At 53.1% G+C, this 23,951-nt stretch overlaps 1 protein-coding gene across 7 annotated transcripts in view; it reads left to right on the forward strand.

The window, feature by feature from the left end:
* Positions 1-23,951, forward strand: part of LOC146859568 (zinc finger protein 10-like) — a 486,604-nt gene that overhangs the window by 4,108 nt on the left and 458,545 nt on the right. Inside the window, exon 1 of one of the 7 annotated variants that reach the window (XM_085646500.1) lies at positions 9,628-9,704. The exons of the other annotated variants lie outside the window; for them this stretch is intronic. The gene's annotated coding sequence lies outside the window, so the exon portion shown is untranslated. Of the gene's footprint in view, positions 1-9,627; positions 9,705-23,951 lie in introns of those variants that run through there. 7 annotated transcript variants of the gene reach the window in all.

The following is a 23,951-nucleotide window of genomic DNA, read 5'->3' on the forward strand; positions in this document are numbered from 1 at the left end:
GATGATCGTAAGACTGAATTTTTGGGACCAGGGGGAAGGAAATGCAAAATAAACTCTAACATTAACTGTCTAACCAAATTTGTAGTATATATAATACAATGCAAATGTGATAAATACTACATTGGTAGCACAATCAGACCCTTGCGGGACCGCATAGGGGAACACACTAGAGCAATCAAACAGGTAGACATGAGATACCCACTAGCAGCGCACATGTCTACTTGCCATGCACAAACAGGTAACCGCACATTCAAATTCTATGGAATAGAACATGTCCCAAGTAGTTTTTTTTTTTAGTTTTTTTTATTTTTTATTTAGGTTTTTTATAGAGCGCATAGTCACCCTTGAGTATCCCAGCGCTGAACCTCGTACTCCTAAAGGGGGGGGCAAGGAAGACTTCGAGTAGATCAAGGAAAGAGGAGGGTTTTGAGGGATTTCCTGAATCTTAAAAGGTTTGGTTCCGCACTGAGGTTTGGGGGAAGTGCGTTCCATTTTCTGGCTGTGTTCACAGAGAATCTGCGGCCGCCAACGCGGGTTTTCTTCACCCTGGGGACCACAATAAGGTTTCCCTGTTCAGACCGGAGCGCTCTCCGTGGTTTGTATGGGGTGATCCATGTGCTCAGAATGGGAGGGCCAGCGTTGTGCAGGGTCTTGTGGGCCAAGCAAAGGGCTTTGAATGCGACTCTTTCCCTCACGGGGAGCCAATGAAGTTTCCTCAACGCTGGTTTGGCCGATGTTCTAGATGGGGTGTTTGTGAGCAGGCGGGCTGCAGCATTTTGGGTTTTTTGTAAGATCTGGTAGGTGGCTTCCGGTGCGCCGAGGTAAATGGCGTTGCTATAATCTAGCCTTGCTAGCACTAGGCCTTGGATTAGCAGGAGGCGAGATTTGAATGGTAGTAGGGGCAGTACCTTTCTGCATGATCTTAGAAGCCCATAGCAGATACCGGCAGTTTTCCTAGCCTGGGTCCTGAAAGTGAGGTCTGTCTCAAGCCACACTCCTAGACTCTTGACCTCTGTTTTGGGGGAGGGGGGGTCACCCATACAGGCGGGCCAGATGTCAGGTGGGAGACTCGGGGATTTGTGGCCGAGGAGCAGGATCTCTGTTTTTGACCCGTTGAGCTTTAGGTCGGAGCCGCTCATCCATTGGTGGACGGTGGAGAGACAGTCACGCAGGTTGGAGGGTTTTAGCTTGGGGTGTGAGAGAGTCACCACTAGCTGGGTGTCGTCAGCGTAGCTGACGATCGTCACTCCGAATGGGGCGACCAATTCCTCCAGTGGGGCCATATACACGTTGAAAAGCGTGGGGCTCAGTGAGGAGCCCTGGGGCACTCCACACCGGAGGGGAATTGGGGAGGAGCGGCTTTCTCCTTCCCAGACTTGGAAGGAGCGTTGTGAGAGGAAAGATGTGAGCCATCTCAGAGCACGGTCTTGTATACCTATGTTGTCTAGGCGCTGGGCTAGGACCTGATGGTTGACAGTGTCAAATGCCGCGCTGAGGTCCAGGAGGACCACTGCCACTGATCCTCCTGTGTCAATAATCTCTCTCGCTTTCTCTACGGCCGCCAGGAGGGCGGTGTCTGTCCCCTGACCTGGTCTGAAGCCGGTTTGGGAGTTTTTTAAGAGAAGGTTAGCCTCCAGGAAGTGGGACAGTTGTTTATTTACCAGCTTCTCTGCCCTCAGACCCCGCACTGAGCGCCCCGGTGCCCTCAGACCCCGCACTGGGCTTTCCCCCCCCCGTTAGACCCCGCACTGAGCCTCCCTCTCCCCATTTCAGACCCCGCACTGAGCGCCCACATTGCCGGCAGGTGCACTGAGGGCCCCCCCTTTCAGACCCCGCACTAAGCGCCTGCATCGCCGGCAGGCGCACTGAGCTCCCCATGCCTTCACACCCCACACTGAGCACCTGCAGATGCACTGAGCACCTGCATATGCACTGAGTTCTGCAATCAGTCCTTAGCACACACCCTTTTTATCAAACATAAAGTTATTTCGTGTTTTCACAATAACAGTACAAATCAGTTGGCAGAAGAAATAGATTAGTCTCCTCTTATGGGTGGTTCTTTATTCATTAGGTGTCTTCCGTGCGATACACAACATCCAGCCAACACGTGTTTCGTCGCAACAAGGGAATGTAGTCCCGCGACTTTTTCAAGGCTGTGTTACAAAAGAAATTGAGAACCTATATAGTGCATAACTTGAAAACATGTACTTAATGGCAATGCCAAAGCAACTTGGTGGTGAAACTCAAGAACCGACTATCAACGGGTGAGCAAGTAGTCCATTGCAAAAACACTAAGCATTGAAACGTTTAACATTTCTTATTTAAAGAAATCTTAGTATAAACATAACCTATATATGATTCTAATAGGACGGAGAGAGCTGGAGAAACGTGCTGAAGTGAGGAAATACGCTAAAAAACCAAAGCTAATCATAATTTTGAGTGGCAAAACCCACGTGAACAGTTTCGTGGTGTGATGTGGCTAGGTTCAATTCAATGTGTTTAAGACCAGACGAGGTGCGTCTATATGTGTGCTCATGCGAAGATATTTTGTGTGCCATATATCAGTGAAGACAAACGTGAACGTGAAATTGGGAGTCATCCGGTCATAGCTACCTATTCTTTGCTTGGTAAAGTATTTCTGAAAAGATGATAAACATATCCTTATTTAGTTCTTGTAAAAGGGACTCAGAAAATCCAGAACCGAAAATAAACATGGGCAGTTTTTGTTAAAGTAAAAACACCTACTTATTAAGTGGTGATAATTCCAAACCACCTATGGTTTCAGTAGTAGTGGCATCACTTTCTTCCTCAGTATTTGTTCATTGGTCAGGTTCAATAAAGTTATTTTCAGTACTGTGAAAAATAAGTTAAGCGAGTTAATTAACCTATATCACATGCTGTATACTAATTCTAACGTCGTTGTACGGTGTGTTGTATTAATAACGCAAGAGGCTGAGCTTGATTTAAAAACTCGGTCCTTATGTATGGATTTGAATGCTTAGATAGATATTGAAAACCGAAAACGGCTGTCCTAAAAGATGACAAAATCGTCTTTCACGTATAGTGGCTATGAGTTAATTATGCGCATTTGTAAGCGCAGGCTCATAATAAAAAGAAAAACCATCATTGGCTACTACTCAGTTATCAGAATGTATTCTTAAAGAATTCATCATCCTATAACGAAAATGGTGTTAAACGTAAAGAAATGATTGCGTATATCCACATGTGAAGTGCGTTGATGCGGAGTGTAAACAAGCCTTGGTCACTATCTGTCCTCAATCTAAAGTGTACCTGTTTATATTTTAAAATAGCGTAAGCCCCCAATTAGTGCTTAAAAGGCTCTATTAATTCATCGTGACATGACTCGTGTCATGACCGGAAACCCGACCAAAATAAGGGATAAGGTTTCTACACTGTCTTATCAGCTCACTGGGTAAATATTCCTAGTAAACTAAAACGCGTGAGGAACGCATGCTACGCTTACCTTATTAGACTGTAAGACGAGCCGGAATAGTGCCCGTCACTGGTTTCCCGTTTGAAGTGTTCGCATGCGAGTGGCTTACCTGGTGATTATGTTTCCGGTTTAGGAACGTGAAGCGTAATCACGTGACTAGTTTCATTGCGTGCCTCTTCTCATGCAGTGAATAGAAAAGGGACTCAGGTGAAATGGCAAATACTGCGGCCATTTTAAAGCTATGCATTGTATCCTAGAGTTAATGCTAATATCTATTTTATAGATCTCTCCAGCTATTAGAAACAGTACAAGAGAATCGGAATTATAGAATAAAACAAATAATTCAAACAGTGTGAAATAAGACGTATTGTAAATTGGGTGACCCAGATTGCTATGAAACCTTAATAGGCAATCCTATTTGGGTGCTAACCAAGTATATCAACACTCAACTAAAAAAATGGCAAGAACAGGGACTGCTTGATGATAATGAATTCACTTATCTAAAAGTTGATCGACCAAGATACCCATGTATTTACACTGTACCAAAAGTACATAAGAACCTTCCTTTCCCACCTGGTAGACCCATAATATCGGGGATAGGTGGTCCGACAGAAAGGATATCTGAATACGTAGACATCTTTCTGAAGCCTTTAGTAACCAACTTAGCTTCATATATAAGGGACACTAAACACATTCTGAGTACCTTAGCTGACCTAAACTGGGAAGATAACATGACTATGGTCACACTGGATGTAACCGCTTTGTACACCAGTATAAAAAGAGATATTGGCATTAGAGCAGTCAAAAGGATGTTGAACAGAAGGGCTGCTAGCTCCTGGAACCATACAGAAATGCTCATTGAAATGATAGAACTAATATTGGACAACAATGTGTTTCTCTTCAAACAACAATGGTTTAGACAAACACAGGGAGTAGCGATGGGCTCCAGATTTTCTCCCTCGTATGCCAACCTCTTTATGGGTTGGTTCGAGGAGACGAGAATCTGGGGCCCATTGGGTGCTGAATATAACGACTCTATTCTATTTTGGGGTCGTTATATAGACGATTGTATCATGATCTGGACAGGGACGAATACCAAACTCTTAAGTTTTTTTGAATTTCTTAACAACAACGATTGCAATATAAGATTCACCATGGAACACAGCAAAACGCACATATCATTTCTAGACGTGGAACTATATATATACAACAGCAAAATTGAGAGTAGACTGTACCGCAAGGCAACAGCTTGTAACTCTCTGTTGCATGCTAGTAGTGCACATCCCTATCACCAAATACGTTCTATCCCATTTGGAGAACTGACTAGAACCAGACGTAATTGTAGTAGGGATGATGAATTTCAGACACAGAAAAAAGGAATACTAACCAGGTTCAAAAGGAGGGGCTACAGTAAACCTTTACTGAAGAAAGCGGAAGAAAGAATAGACAAAATGACCCAACTCGAAACATTGAAGGACAAACCCAAACAGGATGATAATGATCAAAAAATCAGACTGATTACCGGTTACAACAATTGGTCGGTAGTTTTAAAAAGGAGCCTCAACAGACACTGGCACTTACTAAAGGCAGACAATACCCTTAGGGAGTTCATTACAGACAAACCCACTATAACATACAGGAGGGGGGTCTCACTGAGGAACCTACTGAGTCCTAGCTACCCAAAAACAATCACCACAACTAATTGGTTTAGCCAATATTCATGTGGCTTCTACACATGCGGTCATTGTAGCTCGTGCAAATGGGCTGATGATCGTAAGACTGAATTTTTGGGACCAGGGGGAAGGAAATGCAAAATAAACTCTAACATTAACTGTCTAACCAAATTTGTAGTATATATAATACAATGCAAATGTGATAAATACTACATTGGTAGCACAATCAGACCCTTGCGGGACCGCATAGGGGAACACACTAGAGCAATCAAACAGGTAGACATGAGATACCCACTAGCAGCGCACATGTCTACTTGCCATGCACAAACAGGTAACCGCACATTCAAATTCTATGGAATAGAACATGTCCCAAGTAGTTTTTTTTTTATTTTTTTTTATTTTTTATTTAGGTTTTTTATAGAGCGCATAGTCACCCTTGAGTATCCCAGCGCTGAACCTCGTACTCCTAAAGGGGGGGGCAAGGAAGACTTCGAGTAGATCAAGGAAAGAGGAGGGTTTTGAGGGATTTCCTGAATCTTAAAAGGTTTGGTTCCGCACTGAGGTTTGGGGGAAGTGCGTTCCATTTTCTGGCTGTGTTCACAGAGAATCTGCGGCCGCCAACGCGGGTTTTCTTCACCCTGGGGACCACAATCAGGTTTCCCTGTTCAGACCGGAGCGCTCTCCGTGGTTTGTATGGGGTGATCCATGTGCTCAGAATGGGAGGGCCAGCGTTGTGCAGGGTCTTGTGGGCCAAGCAAAGGGCTTTGAATGCGACTCTTTCCCTCACGGGGAGCCAATGAAGTTTCCTCAACGCTGGTTTGGCCGATGTTCTAGATGGGGTGTTTGTGAGCAGGCGGGCTGCAGCATTTTGGGTTTTTTGTAAGATCTGGTAGGTGGCTTCCGGTGCGCCGAGGTAAATGGCGTTGCTATAATCTAGCCTTGCTAGCACTAGGCCTTGGATTAGCAGGAGGCGAGATTTGAATGGTAGTAGGGGCAGTACCTTTCTGCATGATCTTAGAAGCCCATAGCAGATACCGGCAGTTTTCCTAGCCTGGGTCCTGAAAGTGAGGTCTGTCTCAAGCCACACTCCTAGACTCTTGACCTCTGTTTTGGGGGAGGGGGGGTCACCCATACAGGCGGGCCAGATGTCAGGTGGGAGACTCGGGGATTTGTGGCCGAGGAGCAGGATCTCTGTTTTTGACCCGTTGAGCTTTAGGTCGGAGTCGCTCATCCATTGGTGGACGGTGGAGAGACAGTCACGCAGGTTGGAGGGTTTTAGCTTGGGGTGTGAGAGAGTCACCACTAGCTGGGTGTCGTCAGCGTAGCTGACGATCGTCACTCCGAATGGGGCGACCAATTCCTCCAGTGGGGCCATATACACGTTGAAAAGCGTGGGGCTCAGTGAGGAGCCCTGGGGCACTCCACACCGGAGGGGAATTGGGGAGGAGCGGCTTTCTCCTTCCCAGACTTGGAAGGAGCGTTGTGAGAGGAAAGATGTGAGCCATCTCAGAGCACGGTCTTGTATACCTATGTTGTCTAGGCGCTGGGCTAGGACCTGATGGTTGACAGTGTCAAATGCCGCGCTGAGGTCCAGGAGGACCACTGCCACTGATCCTCCTGTGTCAATAATCTCTCTCGCTTTCTCTACGGCCGCCAGGAGGGCGGTGTCTGTCCCCTGACCTGGTCTGAAGCCGGTTTGGGAGTTTTTTAAGAGAAGGTTAGCCTCCAGGAAGTGGGACAGTTGTTTATTTACCAGCTTCTCTGCCACCTTCCCTATCCAGGGGAGGAGCGAGATGGGTCGATAGTTGGACAAGTCAATGGGGTCTAGCGACGGCTTCTTTAGTAATCCCTTGACCACGGCCTCCTTCCAGCTTAGAGGGACTTCTCCTTGGGAGATGGAGGTGTTAATGAGGGCCGTGAGTCTAGCTACGATGATCCGAGCGATGCTTTTTGTGAACCGTACGGGCACTGAGTCGCTGGGGGCGCCGCTTTTCGTGGCTGCTAGGGTGGTTGCCACTTCTTCCTCTGTAAATGGTCCGAATGAGGCTAAACATGGAAGTTTGGAAGAGTCCGTGGGATATCTTGAGGTGGGGGTACAATCCTTGGCTGATCCGGGGGAGGCCTGATTGGTGGTGGGTAGGGAGGAAAGGATTTTTTTTATTTTGTTATCAAAGAAAGTAGCCAGGTTGGTACATTTTTCCTCGGCTGCTTTGGGGTCCAGGGCTATCTGCGGGGGAGCTGGAACATGGAGGAGCTCTTTAAGGATGGAAAAAGTCTCCTTAGCAGAGCATGCTGACCTCTTTATTCTTTCTTCAAAGAAGGAGCTTTTTGTGCTATGGAGGGCTTGTTTGTATGCCTTCATGGATGATTGGTAGGCGTTTTTATTCGTTACCGATTTATCTTTTCTCCAAGTCCGCTCCGTCCTTTTGCACTCCTTCCTGAGGATGTTCAGGGCCGGAGTGTACCAGGGGGCGTGGTTAATCCGTTTTACGTGCTTGAGGGCGCTTGTAAGTGGGATGAGGCTGTCTAGGGAGTTGGTGAGCCAGCTGTTAAACTCCCTATCAGCTTCCCTTCCCATTCTTCTGGTCTTAGTTTGTTCCAACGTCTAGTTCGAATCTTAGTTTTTTGTTTCGGAACCGTGGCGGGCTGATAGGACCAGTGCATGGGGACCAAAAAGTGGTCGGTCCATGGAAGAGGGGTCGGGTCATGTGTTTGGAGATTATTGATATTAGAGAAAACGGGGTCCAGAAGGTGCCCTTTCTCGTGCGTGGGTTTCGAGTTCAGCAGCAGGAGGTCAGCTGACAAGAGGTCTGCTTGGAGATTGGCGGCTATGTTATCTGCTTTATCTAAAAAGTGTAGGTTCAAGTCCCCTAAAAGAAGAAAATTGGGCGTTTCTAAAGTTTTTAAGAGGATGTGGTCCATCAGCGTGCTTGGAAAGTCACCTATCGCGCCTGGTGGTCGGTATATCAACAGACCCGACAGTGAAGTGGTGGGGGAGATCTGGAGGATAAAATTGCCGTTTTCACAGTCCTTGACCGTGCCCTCGCTGAGCCTGCAGCTAAAATTAGTCCCAGAGGAGGGAACAGAGAACTGACACTGACACTGAGGCAAAGAGAGGCTCAATGGATTTTAAAATGCGCAGTGTGGAACATGGTCTTAACATTGACCATGAACTACACTACTTTCTAGGAAGGTGAGACCCCTAGTACTTAGATTCTAGTTACCGCATACACAGACCTATTCAAAAGTTCTTTATTGCCATGATTCACCATACAATATGTCATGGGTTATTCTACCCACACCACTACTACACACGGGTGTGATCAGTATTAAAACTCAAATGAAAATGTCATACGATATACATATCTATTCATATGCTGATGTATATATTATGGTAGAATTGTATGTTTTTTCCAATTTGCAACGTTTCTGTCTAATCACAGTTGTGGAACACATGATGTTAATTAACTCATGATATTTATGGTATAGATGTTTTACAATACGTCTTATTTCACACTGTTTGAATTATTTGTTTTATTCTATAATTCTATAATTCCGATTCTCTTGTACTGTTTCTAATAGCTGGAGAGATCTATAAAATAGATATTAGCATTAACTCTAGGATACAATGCATAGCTTTAAAATGGCCGCAGTATTTGCCATTTCACCTGAGTCCCTTTTCTATTCACTGCATGAGAAGAGGCACGCAATGAAACTAGTCACGTGATTACGCTTCACGTTCCTAAACCGGAAACATAATCACCAGGTAAGCCACTCGCATGCGAACACTTCAAACGGGAAACCAGTGACGGGCACTATTCCGGCTCGTCTTACAGTCTAATAAGGTAAGCGTAGCATGCGTTCCTCACGCGTTTTAGTTTACTAGGAATATTTACCCAGTGAGCTGATAAGACAGTGTAGAAACCTTATCCCTTATTTTGGTCGGGTTTCCGGTCATGACACGAGTCATGTCACGATGAATTAATAGAGCCTTTTAAGCACTAATTGGGGGCTTACGCTATTTTAAAATATAAACAGGTACACTTTAGATTGAGGACAGATAGTGACCAAGGCTTGTTTACACTCCGCATCAACGCACTTCACATGTGGATATACGCAATCATTTCTTTACGTTTAACACCATTTTCGTTATAGGATGATGAATTCTTTAAGAATACATTCTGATAACTGAGTAGTAGCCAATGATGGTTTTTCTTTTTATTATGAGCCTGCGCTTACAAATGCGCATAATTAACTCATAGCCACTATACGTGAAAAACGATTTTGTCATCTTTTAGGACAGCCGTTTTCGGTTTTCAATATCTATCTAAGCATTCATATCCATACATAAGGACTGAGTTTTTAAATCAAGCTCAGCCTCTTGCGTTATTAATACAACACACCGTACAACGACGTTAGAATTAGTATACAGCATGTGATATAGGTTAATTAACTCGCTTAACTTATTTTTCACAGTACTGAAAATAACTTTATTGAACCTGACCAATGAACAAATACTGAGGAAGAAAGTGATGCCACTACTACTGAAACCATAGGTGGTTTGGACCACTTAATAAGTAGGTGTTTTTACTTTAACAAAAACTGCCCATGTTTATTTTCGGTTCTGGATTTTCTGAGTCCCTTTTACGAGAACTAAATAAGGATATGTTTATCATCTTTTCAGAAATACTTTACCAAGCAAAGAATAGGTAGCTATGACCGGATGACTCCCAATTTCACGTTCACGTTTGTCTTCACTGATATATGGCACACAAAATATCTTCGCATGAGCACACATATAGACGCACCTCGTCTGGTCTTAAACACATTGAATTGAACCTAGCCACATCACACCACAAAACTGTTCACGTGGGTTTTGCCACTCAAAATTATGATTAGCTTTGGTTTTTTAGCGTATTTCCTCACTTCAGCACGTTTCTCCAGCTCTCTCCGTCCTATTAGAATCATATATAGGTTATGTTTATACTAAGATTTCTTTAAATAAGAAATGTTAAACGTTTCAATGCTTAGTGTTTTTGCAATGGACTACTTGCTCACCCGTTGATAGTCGGTTCTTGAGTTTCACCACCAAGTTGCTTTGGCATTGCCATTAAGTACATGTTTTCAAGTTATGCACTATATAGGTTCTCAATTTCTTTTGTAACACAGCCTTGAAAAAGTCGCGGGACTACATTCCCTTGTTGCGACGAAACACGTGTTGGCTGGATGTTGTGTATCGCACGGAAGACACCTAATGAATAAAGAACCACCCATAAGAGGAGACTAATCTATTTCTTCTGCCAACTGATTTGTACTGTTATTGTGAAAACACAAAATAACTTTATGTTTGATAAAAAGGGCGTGTGCTAAGGACTGATTGCACAACTGTTTAGAGCTAAGGCTCTTTCTTCTGGGAAGTCAGGCGGTACTTCCCACCTTTTAGCACCGTCATACTACTTAAGCAAATAGATAACGTATGCGAAGTTTCCCTGTGGCGCCGTTACCTAAACCCAAAACCCCAGTGACAGTTTTTTAACATATGCACTGAGTTCCCCCGTGCCCTCAGACCCCGCACTGACCACCTGCATCACCGGCAGGTACACTGAGCTCCCCTCGTGCCTCCAGACCCCGCGCTGAGCTCCCCTCGAGCCTCCAGACCCCGCGCTGAGCTCCCCTCGAGCCTCCAGACCCCGCGCTGAGCACCTGCATCACTGGCAGGTGCACTGAGCTCCCCTGTGCCCTCAGACCTCGCACTGAGCTTTCCTGTGCCTTCACACCTCTCACTGAGCACCTGCAGGTGCACTGAGCCTTCAGATCCCGCACTGAGCTCCCCCTATGTCCTCAGACCCCTCACTGAGCACCTGCATCACCGGCAGGCGCACTGAGCCCCTCCCTTCAGACTCCGCACTGAGCGCCTGCATCGCCGGTGGTGGAACGGAGCTCCCCCCTTCGGATCCCGCACTGACCACCTGCATCGCCGGCAGGCGCACTGAGCGCCCCCGTGCCCTCAGACCCCGCACTGAGCGCCTGCATCGCCGGCAGGCGCACTGAGCGCCCCCGTGCCCTCAGACCCCGCACTGAGCGCCTGCATCACCGGCAGGCGCACTGAGCTTCCCCTGTGCCTGCACACCCCTCACTGAGCACCTGCAGGCGCACTGAGCTCCCTTCGTGCCCAGAGACCCCGCGCTGAGCTCCCCTCGTGACTTCAGACCCCGCGCTGAGCTCCCCTCGTGACTTCAGACCCCGCGCTGAGCTCCCCTCGTGACTTCAGACCCCGCGCTGAGCTCCCCTCGTGACTTCAGACCCCGCGCTGAGCTCCCCTCGTGACTTCAGACCCCGCGCTGAGCTCCCCTCGTGACTTCAGACCCCGCGCTGAGCTCCCCTCGTGCCCTCAGACCCCGCGCTGAGCTCCCCTCGTGCCCTCAGACCCCGCGCTGAGCTCCCCTCGTGCCCTCAGACCCCGCGCTGAGCTCCCCTCGTGCCCTCAGACCCCGCGCTGAGCTGCCCCGGTGCCCTCAGACCCCGCGCTGAGCTGCCCCGGTGCCCTCAGACCCCGCGCTGAGCTGCCCCGGTGCCCTCAGACCCCGCGCTGAGCTGCCCCGGTGCCCTCAGACCCCGCGCTGAGCTGCCCCGGTGCCCTCAGACCCCGCGCTGAGCTGCCCCGGTGCCCTCAGACCCCGCGCTGAGCTGCCCCGGTGCCCTCAGACCCCGCGCTGAGCTGCCCCGGTGCCCTCAGACCCCGCGCTGAGCTGCCCCGGTGCCCTCAGACCCCGCGCTGAGCTGCCCCGGTGCCCTCAGACCCCGCGCTGAGCTGCCCCGGTGCCCTCAGACCCCGCGCTGAGCTGCCCCGGTGCCCTCAGACCCCGCGCTGAGTGCCCCGGTGCCCTCAGACCCCGCGCTGAGTGCCCCGGTGCCCTCAGACCCCGCGCTGAGTGCCCCGGTGCCCTCAGACCCCGCGCTGAGTGCCCCTCGTGCCCTCAGACCCCGCGCTGAGTGCCCCTCGTGCCCTCAGACCCCGCGCTGAGTGCCCCTCGTGCCCTCAGACCCCGCGCTGAGTGCCCCTCGTGCCCTCAGACCCCGCGCTGAGTGCCCCTCGTGCCCTCAGACCCCGCGCTGAGTGCCCCTCGTGCCCTCAGACCCCGCGCTGAGTGCCCCTCGTGCCCTCAGACCCCGCGCTGAGTGCCCCTCGTGCCCTCAGACCCCGCGCTGAGTGCCCCTCGTGCCCTCAGACCCCGCGCTGAGTGCCCCTCGTGCCCTCAGACCCCGCGCTGAGTGCCCCTCGTGCCCTCAGACCCCGCGCTGAGTGCCCCTCGTGCCCTCAGACCCCGCGCTGAGTGCCCCTCGTGCCCTCAGACCCCGCGCTGAGTGCCCCTCGTGCCCTCAGACCCCGCGCTGAGCGCCCCTCGTGCCCTCAGACGCCGCGCTGAGCGCCTGCATCAACGGCAGGTGCACTGAGCTCCCCTGTGCCCTCAGACCCCGCACTGAGCTTCCCCTGTGCCTTCACACCTCTCACTGAGCACCTCCAGGCGCACTGAGCCCTCAGACCCCGCACTGAGCTCCCCTCGTGCCTTCAGACCCCGCACTGATCACCTGCATCGCTGGCAGGCGCACTGAGCTCCCCTCGTGACTTCAGACCCCGCACTGAGCCCCCCCTTCAGATCCCCTACTGAGCGCCTGCATCGCCGGCAGGCGCACTGAGCTCCCCATGCCTTCACACCCTGCACTGAGCACCTGCAGGTGCACTGAGCTCCCCCGTGCCCTCAGACCCCGCACTGAGCTCCCCCTGTGTCTTCAGAACCCGCACTGACCACCTGCATCGCCGGCAGGGCATCGAGCGCCCACCGTGCCCTCAGACCCTGCACTGAGCTCCTCCCATGCCCTCAGACCCCGCACTGAGCACCTGCAATGCCGGCATGCGTACTGAGCTCCCCTCGTAACTTCAGACCCCGCACTGAGCTCCCCCCCTTCAGACCTCGCACTGAGCGCCCACATCGCCGGCAGGTGCACTGAGGCCCCCCCTTTCAGACCCCGCATTGAGCGCCTGCATCGCCGGCAGGCGCACTGAGCATACCCCATGCCTTCACACCCCACACTGAGCACCTGCAGATGCACTGAGCACCTGCAGACGCACTGAGCTCCTCCGTGCCCTCAGACCCCGCACTGAGCTCCCCCTGTGCCTTCAGATCCCGCTCTGACCACCTGCATCACCGGCAGGTGCACTGAGCTCCCCTCGAGCCTCCAGACCCCGCGCTGAGCTCCCCTCGAGCCTCCAGACCCCGCGCTGAGCTCCCCTCGAGCCTCCAGACCCCGCGCTGAGCTCCCCTCGAGCCTCCAGACCCCGCGCTGAGCTCCCCTCGAGCCTCCAGACCCCGCGCTGAGCTCCCCTCGAGCCTCCAGACCCCGCGCTGAGCTCCCCTCGAGCCTCCAGACCCCGCGCTGAGCTCCCCTCGAGCCTCCAGACCCCGCACTGAGCTCTCCTCGTGCCTCCAGACCCCGCACTGAGCACCTGCATCAACGGCAGGTGCACTGAGCTCCCCTGTGCCCTCGGACCCCGCACTGAGCTTCCCCTGTGCCTTCACACCTCTCACTGAACACCTACAGGCGCACTGAGCCTTCAGACTCCACACTGAGCTCCCCCATGTCCTCAGACCCCGCACTGATCACCTGCATCGCCGGCAGGCGCACTGAGCCCCCTCCCTTCAGACTCCGCACTGACCACCTGCATCGCCGGCAGGGCACTGAGCGCCCCCGTGCCCTCAGACCCTGCACTGAGCTCCTCCCATGCCCTCAGAACCCGCACTGAGCACCTGCAACGCCGGCAAGCGTACTGAGCTCCCCTCGTAACTTCAGACCCCGCACTGAGCTCCCCCCCCTTCAGACCTCGCACTGAGCGCCCACATCGCCGGCAGGTGCACTGAGGCCCCCGCCTTTCAGACCCCGCACTGAGCGCCTGCATCGCCGGCAGGTGCACTGAGCATACCCCATGCCTTCACACCCCACACTGAGCACCTGCAGATGCACTGAGCACCTGCAGACGCACTGAGCTCCCCTCGTGCCCTTAAACCCCGCACTGAGCTCCCTTCGTGCCTTCAGACCCCGCACTGAGCACCTGCATCAACAGCAGGTGCACTGAGCTCCCCTGTGCCCTCAGACCCCGCACTGAGCTTCCCCTGTGCCTTCACACCTCTCACTGAGCACCTACAGGCGCACTGCGCCTTCAGACCCCGCACTGAGCTCCCCCCCATGTCCTCAGACCCCTCACTGAGCACCTGCATCGCTGGCAGGCGCACTGAGCCCCCTCCCTTCAGATGCCGCGCTGAGCTCCCCTCGTGCCCTCAGACGCCGCGCTGAGCTCCCCTCGTGCCCTCAGACGCCGCGCTGAGCTCCCCTCGTGCCCTCAGACGCCGCGCTGAGCTCCCCTCGTGCCCTCAGACGCCGCGCTGAGCTCCCCTCGTGCCCTCAGACGCCGCGCTGAGCTCCCCTCGTGCCCTCAGACGCCGCGCTGAGCTCCCCTCGTGCCCTCAGACGCCGCGCTGAGCTCCCCTCGTGCCCTCAGACGCCGCGCTGAGCTCCCCTCGTGCCCTCAGACGCCGCGCTGGGGAGCTCCCCCTCGTGCCCTCAGACGCCGCGCTGAGAGCCTGTATCGCCGGCAGGCGCACTGACCTCCCCATGCCTTCACACCCCGCACTGAGCACCTGCAGATGCACTGAGCACCTGCAGATGCACTGAGCACCTGCAGATGCACTGAGCACCTGCAGATGCACTGAGCACCTGCAGATGCACTGAGCACCTGCAGGCGCACTGAGCTCCCCCTGTGCCCCCCGACCCCGCGCTGAGCTCCCCCGTGCCCTCCGACCCCGCGCTGAGCTCCCCCGTGCCCTCCGTCCCTGAACTAACTACCTGCATCGCCGGCAGGTGCACTGAGCTCCCCACACCCCCGACTTCAGACCCCGCTCTGATCACCTGCATCGCCATCAGACCTTGCACTGAGCTCCCCCGGTGCCATCAGACCTTGCACTGAGCTCCCCCGGTGCCTTCAGACCTTGCACTGAGCTCCCCCGGTGCCTTCAGACCTTGCACTGAGCTCCCCCGGTGCCTTCAGACCCTGCACTGAGCTCCCCCGGTGCCTTCAGACCCTGCACTGAGCTCCCCCGGTGCCTTCAGACCCTGCACTGAGCTCCCCCGGTGCCTTCAGACCCTGCACTGAGCTCCCCCGGTGCCTTCAGACCCTGCACTGAGCTCCCCCGGTGCCTTCAGACCCTGCAGACCCTGCACTGAGCTCCCCCTGTGCCTTCAGACCCTGCACTGAGCTTCCCCGGTGCCTTCAGACCCTGCTCTGATCACCTGCATCGCTGGCAGGTGCACTGAGCTCTCCTCGTGCCTTCAGACCCTGCTCTGATCACCTGCATCGCTGGCAGGCGCACTGAGCTCTCCTCGTGCCTTCAGACCCCGCACTGAGCTCTCCTCGTGCCTTCAGACCCCGCACTGAGCTCTCCTCGTGCCTTCAGACCCCGCACTGAGCTCTCCTCGTGCCTTCAGACCCCGCACTGAGAGCCTGTATCGCCGGCAGGCGCACTGACCTCCCCATGCCTTCACACCCCGCACTGAGCACCTGCAGATGCACTGAGCACCTGCAGATGCACTGAGCACCTGCAGATGCACTGAGCACCTGCAGGCGCACTGAGCACCTGCAGGCGCACTGAGCTCCCCCTGTGCCCCCCGACCCCGCGCTGAGCTCCCCCGTGCCCTCCGACCCCGCGCTGAGCTCCCCCGTGCCCTCCGTCCCTGAACTAACTACCTGCATCGCCGGCAGGTGCACTGAGCTCCCCACACCCCCGACTTCAGACCCCGCTCTGATCACCTGCATCGCCTTCAGACCTTGCACTGAGCTCCCCCGGTGCCTTCAGACCTTGCACTGAGCTCCCCCGGTGCCTTCAGACCCTGCACTGAGCTCCCCCGGTGCCTTCAGACCCTGCACTGAGCTCCCCCGGTGCCTTCAGACCCTGCACTGAGCTCCCCCGGTGCCTTCAGACCCTGCACTGAGCTCCCCCGGTGCCTTCAGACCCTGCACTGAGCTCCCCCGGTGCCTTCAGACCCTGCACTGAGCTCCCCCGGTGCCTTCAGACCCTGCACTGAGCTCCCCCGGTGCCTTCAGACCCTGCAGACCCTGCACTGAGCTCCCCCTGTGCCTTCAGACCCTGCACTGAGCTTCCCCGGTGCCTTCAGACCCTGCTCTGATCACCTGCATCGCTGGCAGGTGCACTGAGCTCTCCTCGTGCCTTCAGACCCTGCTCTGATCACCTGCATCGCTGGCAGGCGCACTGAGCTCTCCTCGTGCCTTCAGACCCCGCACTGAGCTCTCCTCGTGCCTTCAGACCCCGCACTGAGCTCCCCTCGTGCCTTCAGACCCCGCACTGAGCTCCCCTCGTGCCTTCAGACCCCGCACTGAGCTCCCCTCGTGCCTTCAGACCCCGCACTGAGCTCCCCCTGTGCCTTCAGACCCCGCACTGAGCACCTGCAGGCGCACTGAGCTCCCTCGTGCCCTCCGACCCCGCTCTGAGCACCTGCATCACCTGCAGGCACACTGAGCTCCCAAGTGCATTCAGACCCCCCACTCAACCCCCCCCCCCCCATGCCCCCAGAATGCCCCCAGACCCTGCACTGAGTACCTGCATCGCCGGCAGGCACACTGATCTCCCCCGTGCCTTCAGACTCTGCACTGAGCGCACGTAATGTGAGCTGAGTTCCATTTGTGAACGCGCTCGCATGCACTTTATTGTTAAGTCATCTGTTCTCCATTTGTGCATGCTCTTGCTCACGTTCTTGTATACACCCTATTGCTTATCTTTGAAACTACTTAGTTATTGCATGCGCTTACTATGTTCTTGTATTCAATTGAATGTGCGTTCTCGTGCATACTATTTCTCATTGAAGTCCGAATGCCGGTAACTGACCTTGGCAACTCGGACTTCAAGGAGGATAGATGCACTCCAGTGGTGGTATTACTAAAGCTTGAAATAAAGCGAATTTGAAATACCTTCAAGATTAGTTTGCTGTGATTATTACTTCCTTTTAAGCACCTGTATCACCGGCAGGCGCACTGAGCTCCCCCGTGCCTTCAGACCTCACTCTGAGCTCCCCTGTGCCCTCAGTCCCCGCACTGAGTACCTGCATCGCCGGCAGGTGCACTGAGCTCCCCCCAACCCTCCCGACTTCAGACCCCGCACTGATCACCTGCATCGCCTTCAGACACTGCACTGAGCTTCCCCGGTGCCATCAGGCCCGGCACTGAGCTTCCCCCGGTGCCTTCAGACCCTGCCCTGAGCTTCCCCCGGTGCCTTCAGACCCTGCCCTGAGCTTCCCCCGGTGCCCTCAGACCCGGCCCTGAGCTTCCCCCGGTGCCTTCAGACCCGGCCCTGAGCTTACCCCGGTGCCTTCAGACCCGGCCCTGAGCTTACCCCGGTGCCTTCAGACCCGGCCCTGAGCTTCCCCCGGTGCCTTCAGACCCGGCACTGAGCTTCCCCCGGGGCCTTCAGACCCTGCACTGAGCTTTTCCCCGGTGCCTTCCGCACTGAGCTCCTCCGTGCCTTCAGATCCCGCACTGAGCTCCCCCGTGCCGTCAGACCCCGCACTGAGCACCTGCATCACCGGCAGGCGCACTGAGCTTTCCCTTTGCCTTCAGACCCCGAACTGAGCACCTGCATCACCGGCAGGCGCACTGAACCCCCCCCCCCCCCCCCCCCCCCCCCCCCGGCCTCTTGCCAGGCTCTCCAAGGCGGATCTTTACTCCAGAATCACACCCACCTTTCACTCTGAGACCGCTCAAGAGCCACTAACACAACACACGAGCAGCGACACTGCATCTGGCAGTCACCCTGTCACCCGCCTTCGAACCACACCCTTTATTTAAAGCAGTTTTATGTAGCGCAAACTTTACCCACAGGTGTCAAAGCGCTTTACAAAAGAACCACGTAAGTTACAAAAGGTACACAAGAACGACTAAACATGGTAGCAAGTTACATAGACGCAGGTACAACACTAACAAGTTGCATATTTATATTCTAAAAAAATAAAAGAAAAAAGGTTTGGAGTTGGGTTAAAACAGGATTAATATAAATATTCACAAAGTTGACCGTATGTGAGTGCAAGATGGTCGTAATGGTCAAGAGGAGGAGAGTTCAGATCAGTTTTGAAGGTCCGGAAAGAGGTGGTGGTAAGAGGGATGGAGGAAGGGAGTTCCAGATTCTGGTCGCATTACCAGAGAAGGATTGAGCCATACATCCTTCCCTTTTGAAGGTAGGCGGTTCAAGCAGTAAGATTTCCGCATTGTGTGAAGTTCTTGAGCCTCCTGAGAATTTGAGTTTATTAGCCTGATAGCATGGAATGGAGGTGTGCAAGGCTTTGTGGGTGGTATAGGCAGTCTTGTAAATTGACCTTGCTTATTTTATTTGCAAAGTTTTATATAGCGCTGGCTTGACCCGGAGGTATCCGAGCGCTTTACATGAGGATCAGTGAGTTACAGGTTACAAAGTAACATCAGTTACTGGAGCAAGAATAAACGTAGGAGAAAACAGTGATTACACAATAACAAGATATATAAACGCATAAGCTGTAAAGGGGAGGTAGCCACAGGATCAGAGAGGGAGGAGGCGGGGGAGGGAAGGAGACACAACGGGGAGACGAGGAAAAACGATGTCCAATGTCCGGCTGTAGGTGACGGCCAAGGGGGTGAACCAGAACCAAACTCCTCTATAGCTGCCTAAACCGCTCCACCGGGCATCGGCCATGTTTCTCGGTCTCCGTGGATAGTACAACATTCATGGTTTCCGCCCGGGGGGCATAGTCATAGTTCCATCTGCAGAATCAGTCCCGGTATCACCGGGAAACCCTGAGCATAGTTCAAACATTAAGGCAGTGCTTGCTCCGTGGCGCTTGTCCAGCTGGTTCCTTAGACCGTGCTGCAGGGCGTTCCATGCCTCCCTCACTAGTTCCTGTACTCTAGTGCAATCCATCAATGAGGTGGGGAGATGTTTGGCAGGATCCTGCACTATCGGGACTGAAGTGCCTGGCTGCGGAGTGTTCCCCAAAATGGCCGCTTCATTGGCTGGTGGCCCCCAGGCTAAATCAGGCATTCCCTTGTGCAACGGGGCAGCCCACCTCTGGGAAGCTCGTCTGGTGTCCGTCCGGGTGCCCCTGCATGTTCCATTCTCACCATGTGACTTTGCAGGGGCGGGGGGGGGGGGGGGGGGGCTCACCTCTTCGTAGTTTTTGTCTCGTCCACGTGGGAAGCAGTGTGAATGCTTTAACAGGGAGGTTGCGGCCCCGGTTAGAGCAGCTGTTGCTACCCTGATTGCGCTTGCTTCATTAGGAAGCCAGCGAAGGGACAGCAGTAAGGGAGTTTGTGATCATTTCTTTTAGCTCCATATATGAAGCGAGCTGCTGAGTGAAGGACGGATTTAAGTGGAGAAGGTGCAATTTTGGGAGGCCAGCAAGGAAAGAGTAGCAGTAGTCCAATCTGTAAAGAACCAATGATTGGACCAATGTTTTTAGGTCTTGCTCAGGAAAGAAGCACCAAACCCCCCAGAGAAGGCGCAGTTGGTAGCATGCATTCTTGGCGATGGAATTGATATGGGACTGTAAGTTGAGCCTTTTATCTAGGATGACTCCTACAAATTGGGGGGGGGGGGGCATGATCTTAAAGCAGTTGGCTCCAGCCTTCACTAGTTTGGACAACATATTTGTAAGATGGAGATGGTGAAGTGAGATAGATGTAGGGGAAAAAGAGAATGCCGCAAATTAAGTGAGGGCGAGTAGAAGCAGATGATGGTACATTATTCAGGAAGAATTAATAAAGAAAGGTGATCGGAGGAGGAAGGGCAAGGAGTAAAACCCACTGAAGATATGGGCAAGAAGATGCAGCGGAGCCTCCAGGGCAAGAAATGTAACATTTGGGGCACGTTGCTCCAGCTGATCTTCTGCAGAGTAGGAAGAGGGGGCAAAGGGATGGTCTTAGGAAAAGACTAGTGACGCTTGTGTCGGTACTGCATGATGTGCCCAGGTTGGAGGTCATCGCGTCAGGGGTGAATCGCAGGCCAGAGATGCATAAAGATGTGAGCAAAATAAGATGGATAAGCTGTAGTTGGAAGGTCACAGCGTCAGGGGTGTAACACAGGCCAGGGGTGCATGAAGAAAAGAGAGCACAGAAAAATAGATAAGATGGAGCTGTATCGCCGTATCATTTGCAAAGCAAGGCTTGTTGCTGCAGCTGCCCAACGGCAGTGAAGGAAGAGAGGCCACAGGGAGCATGTTTGGGGGAAACCATGATGCTTAGGTCAGTACTGTACAAACAATGTGATCAGGTAGGAAGCCACAACATGATAGGTGAATCACAGGCTGAACATAAGATGAATAGGATACAAAGATGAGTACATCCATAAATCAACCAGATACGTCCATGTAGGAGTTCTCCTTAGTTACTCACACCCCTTGACTTCACTTGTTCACTGGAAAAAAACTAAGGTTAGAGGGACATTATAGTTGGGCTCAGATTGCACTCATGCAAAACCAGTAAAATGTAAAAGTTCTAGTTAGCTGAGCTAAATCTAATTCATCCCACAGTGTACTGCTTATGACCTCACATATTGCAACACTCATGACATGGTCAGTGACATCACTGATGACATCTCAAATGACATTAGCTGATGACATCCTCCATTGACTGTGTTTTTAAAAAGTTTGAGTGTTCAATATTATATATAGGTGTTTTGGTGAATTAATGGGTGCTTGACTAACTAGAAGTGGGTGATTAGGTGTTTCAGTGAATGTATGGGTGGGTGACTGTTGTGTGAATGTCTGTCAGTTGGTATCTAAGTGGTTGTATGGGTGTGTGAGTGGTTACGTGAGTTTCTATATGGGTGAGTGATTGGTTGTCTGAGTACTCTCTGTTGTAGACTGCATTCTTGGACTTCCAGCTAACACTAGTTATTTGTGAAATTGTTTTTAAGCAATCTGACAATCGTTTTTTTAAAGAAAATACTCTGCACATGTAATGTAGTGTCTGCAAGCCAAGTTCGTGCCACATTTGTATTTTAATTGCGCCATTTTTTCTCTATGCTCGCCACTTTTTTTTCCTTTACTTGTATCACTGTCAGCAGTCCCCGGTCCGTCGCGGCTTGTGCTGATTGTACGGAGGGACGTGCTTTTCAGCTTTCTCTCTTCCGGTGCACTGACCAGAAGTAAAGGTCAGCATTCTAGACACTGAGGAAAACCCTACTATACTTATTTAAGTCAGGAAAGGGCTCGTACGGGCAGCGTACGCACGCAGCGGCGGGCCGAAGGCAAGCCCGTCTGCGCCTGTCCGCCTCCAGGCACCAGGTCCCTTGCCCGTTTCCTCATCCAAGCTAATTTAGCTTGGTAAACATAGCTATGGCTCAGCTAAGATACTCCAGCGTGGAACTTAAAAACCTAAATAAATCTATCAAACCTACCACTCCTTATGATCACCTAGCAAAAGCTGTGAATATAGCTCAACCAGATACCCAGAGCAAAACTCGCTGTAAAGAGGAAGATCAATTGCCTAAATGATCATTTAAAGGTTACAGTTTCCGACTGTCCCGAGATACTGAAACAACTGAAAGGTACCTCCAGTAAGCACCACGGAGCTGCGTTGCCGTGTGTTGTAAAAAGGGGCGTGGCCTCTGAACACCTCTCTGCAACGCAGACCCCTGGCGCATACTGGAGGTACCTGGTGGGCTAGTTGGCCCCCAGGGACCCACAGGATTGAGGCGGAATTAATTCTCTAACTTAAAACGCGCCACAGGGTGTGTTTGCAGACATGTCGCCTCAGGCCACACCCCCTTCCTTCACCACTGTGCAAACAAGCCCTGTGGCGCGTTTTAAGTTGGGGAATTATTTCTCTTTCAATACTGAGGGTCCCTGAGGGCCAAATAGCCCAACAGGTATCTCCAGTATGCGCCAGGGAGCTGCGTTGCAAACAGTTGTTCAGAGGCCACGCCCCTTTTTACACCTCTCTGCAACGCAGCTCTGTGGTGATTACTGGATGTACCTAGTGGGCTAGTTGGACTCTAGGGACCCTCGGGATTGAAAGGGTATAATTTCCCCAACTTAAAAGGCGCCACAGGGCGTGTTTGCACCGTGGTGAAGGGAGGGGATGGTGTAGGAAAGTGGCTCTATATATACTGGACCGAAGTAAAATCATCCGAACTACAAATTCCTATTTACTCACCTGTAATGGGGAGAGACATCAGTGCTGCATCTTTGAGCCCAGTACTGATCCTGAAAAGCAGTTCTAACCGTACTTGCCAGTAACTTTAGTTTCCTTCCATAGGCTAACTGTTAGAAAAGGTAGACGGACCGGGAGGGTCGGCCGGGGTCAGGAGGAGAGGTCTCCGGGGAGAGCCGTCTCCAGCGATCGTACAGACAAGTAACTTCCCCCCCACAGACAGATATCACACACGGATAAGGTTCAGTGTTCTTTATAAGCACTTATTTAAGGTACGGTGGAATGGTACAAGGAGGTCTGGACTCTGGGGTCCCCTCGATTAGAGTCTCGCAAGGTAGGGAAGGGGGTAGCGGGACAGTCTATTTACCAATCAGGTAGCTCGGATGAGATGATGAGCTCACAATCCTCGAGCTTGGTGGTTAGGTAGTACGGTCCGCGGCAGCGCCAGCAGGTCCCGGTGAGGATGGTCGATACAACGGGCCGCGGCAGCGCCAGCAGGTCCCCGGAAGATGTACGGTCCGCGGCAGCGCCAGCAGGTCCCGGTGAGGATGGTCGTTACAACGGGCCGCGGCAGCGCCAGCAGGTCCCAGGAAGATGGTCGATGTTCGGTCCGCGGCAGCGCCAGCAGGTCCCGGTGAGGATGGTCGTTACAACGGGCCGCGGCAGCGCCAGCAGGTCCCAGGAAGATGGTCGTTACAACGGGCCGCGGCAGCGCCAGCAGGTCCCAGGAAGATGGTCGATGTTCGGTCCGCGGCAGCGCCAGCAGGTCCCGGTGAGGATGAAGGTTGCAGAAGGCCGCGGCAGCGCCAGCAGGCAGGACGATGGTTCACAAGAGCGGGCTACGGCAGCGCCAGTCGACCGTCAAGGTTGAGTTCACTCGGTGTCTCTCGACTCCAGGATACAACTGCCTTCCTGCTCCGGAGCTGCCTCAGTTATAGGGCTGGTGCCCTTTGATGTCCGGACCCTCGCACTTGGAGGTTGGAGGGTCCGGGATGAAGGTGTCCAGACACCCAGCAGGGGGTGGAGCCTGTGCCTGGGGGAGCTGGGGGCGATCGGCACCTGGCGGGGGAGAGCCCTTGACACTTCGTTCTCCCATTGACCTGCCAAGTGGTCCGCTCACCTCCTGGGTGGATGGTGGTGCCAGGATGTCGGGGCCGGCCAGGCCCAGGGTTAGGGTCGAGGGGAGGCCACGCGGCCGCGTGGTGCAGGGCCCAAGATGGCGGCTTGACCCGGCCGGGGAAGCCGGTGGGGCTGGACCCCGTGATGAGGAGGGGTCCGAGGGCAGAAGATCCGTCGGGAGACGGGGTACAGGTGCTTTTCGCGGGGATATGCCAGGTGGGCCGGAGCTCGGGCCCTGTCGTGCGGGGAGAGAGCAAGCCGTCTGTGAGGCCTGTCCAACATGCGTCCCCCCCCCCAGCTGAAGGCAGGGAGAGTCACCCATCTCCTTGGGGACTCTCTTCGTCGAGGCGGAAAAAGCGGGACAGGCCATCCGCGTTGGCGTGGTCTTGGCCTGGTCGGTGCTCCACGGTGAAGTCCATTCCCTGCAGGGAAATGGACCAGCGCAAGAGTTTTGGGTTCTCCC

Source organism: Triturus cristatus, chromosome 3_1 (genome assembly GCF_964204655.1).
Source record: "Triturus cristatus chromosome 3_1, aTriCri1.1, whole genome shotgun sequence".
NCBI lineage: Eukaryota > Metazoa > Chordata > Amphibia > Caudata > Salamandridae > Triturus > Triturus cristatus.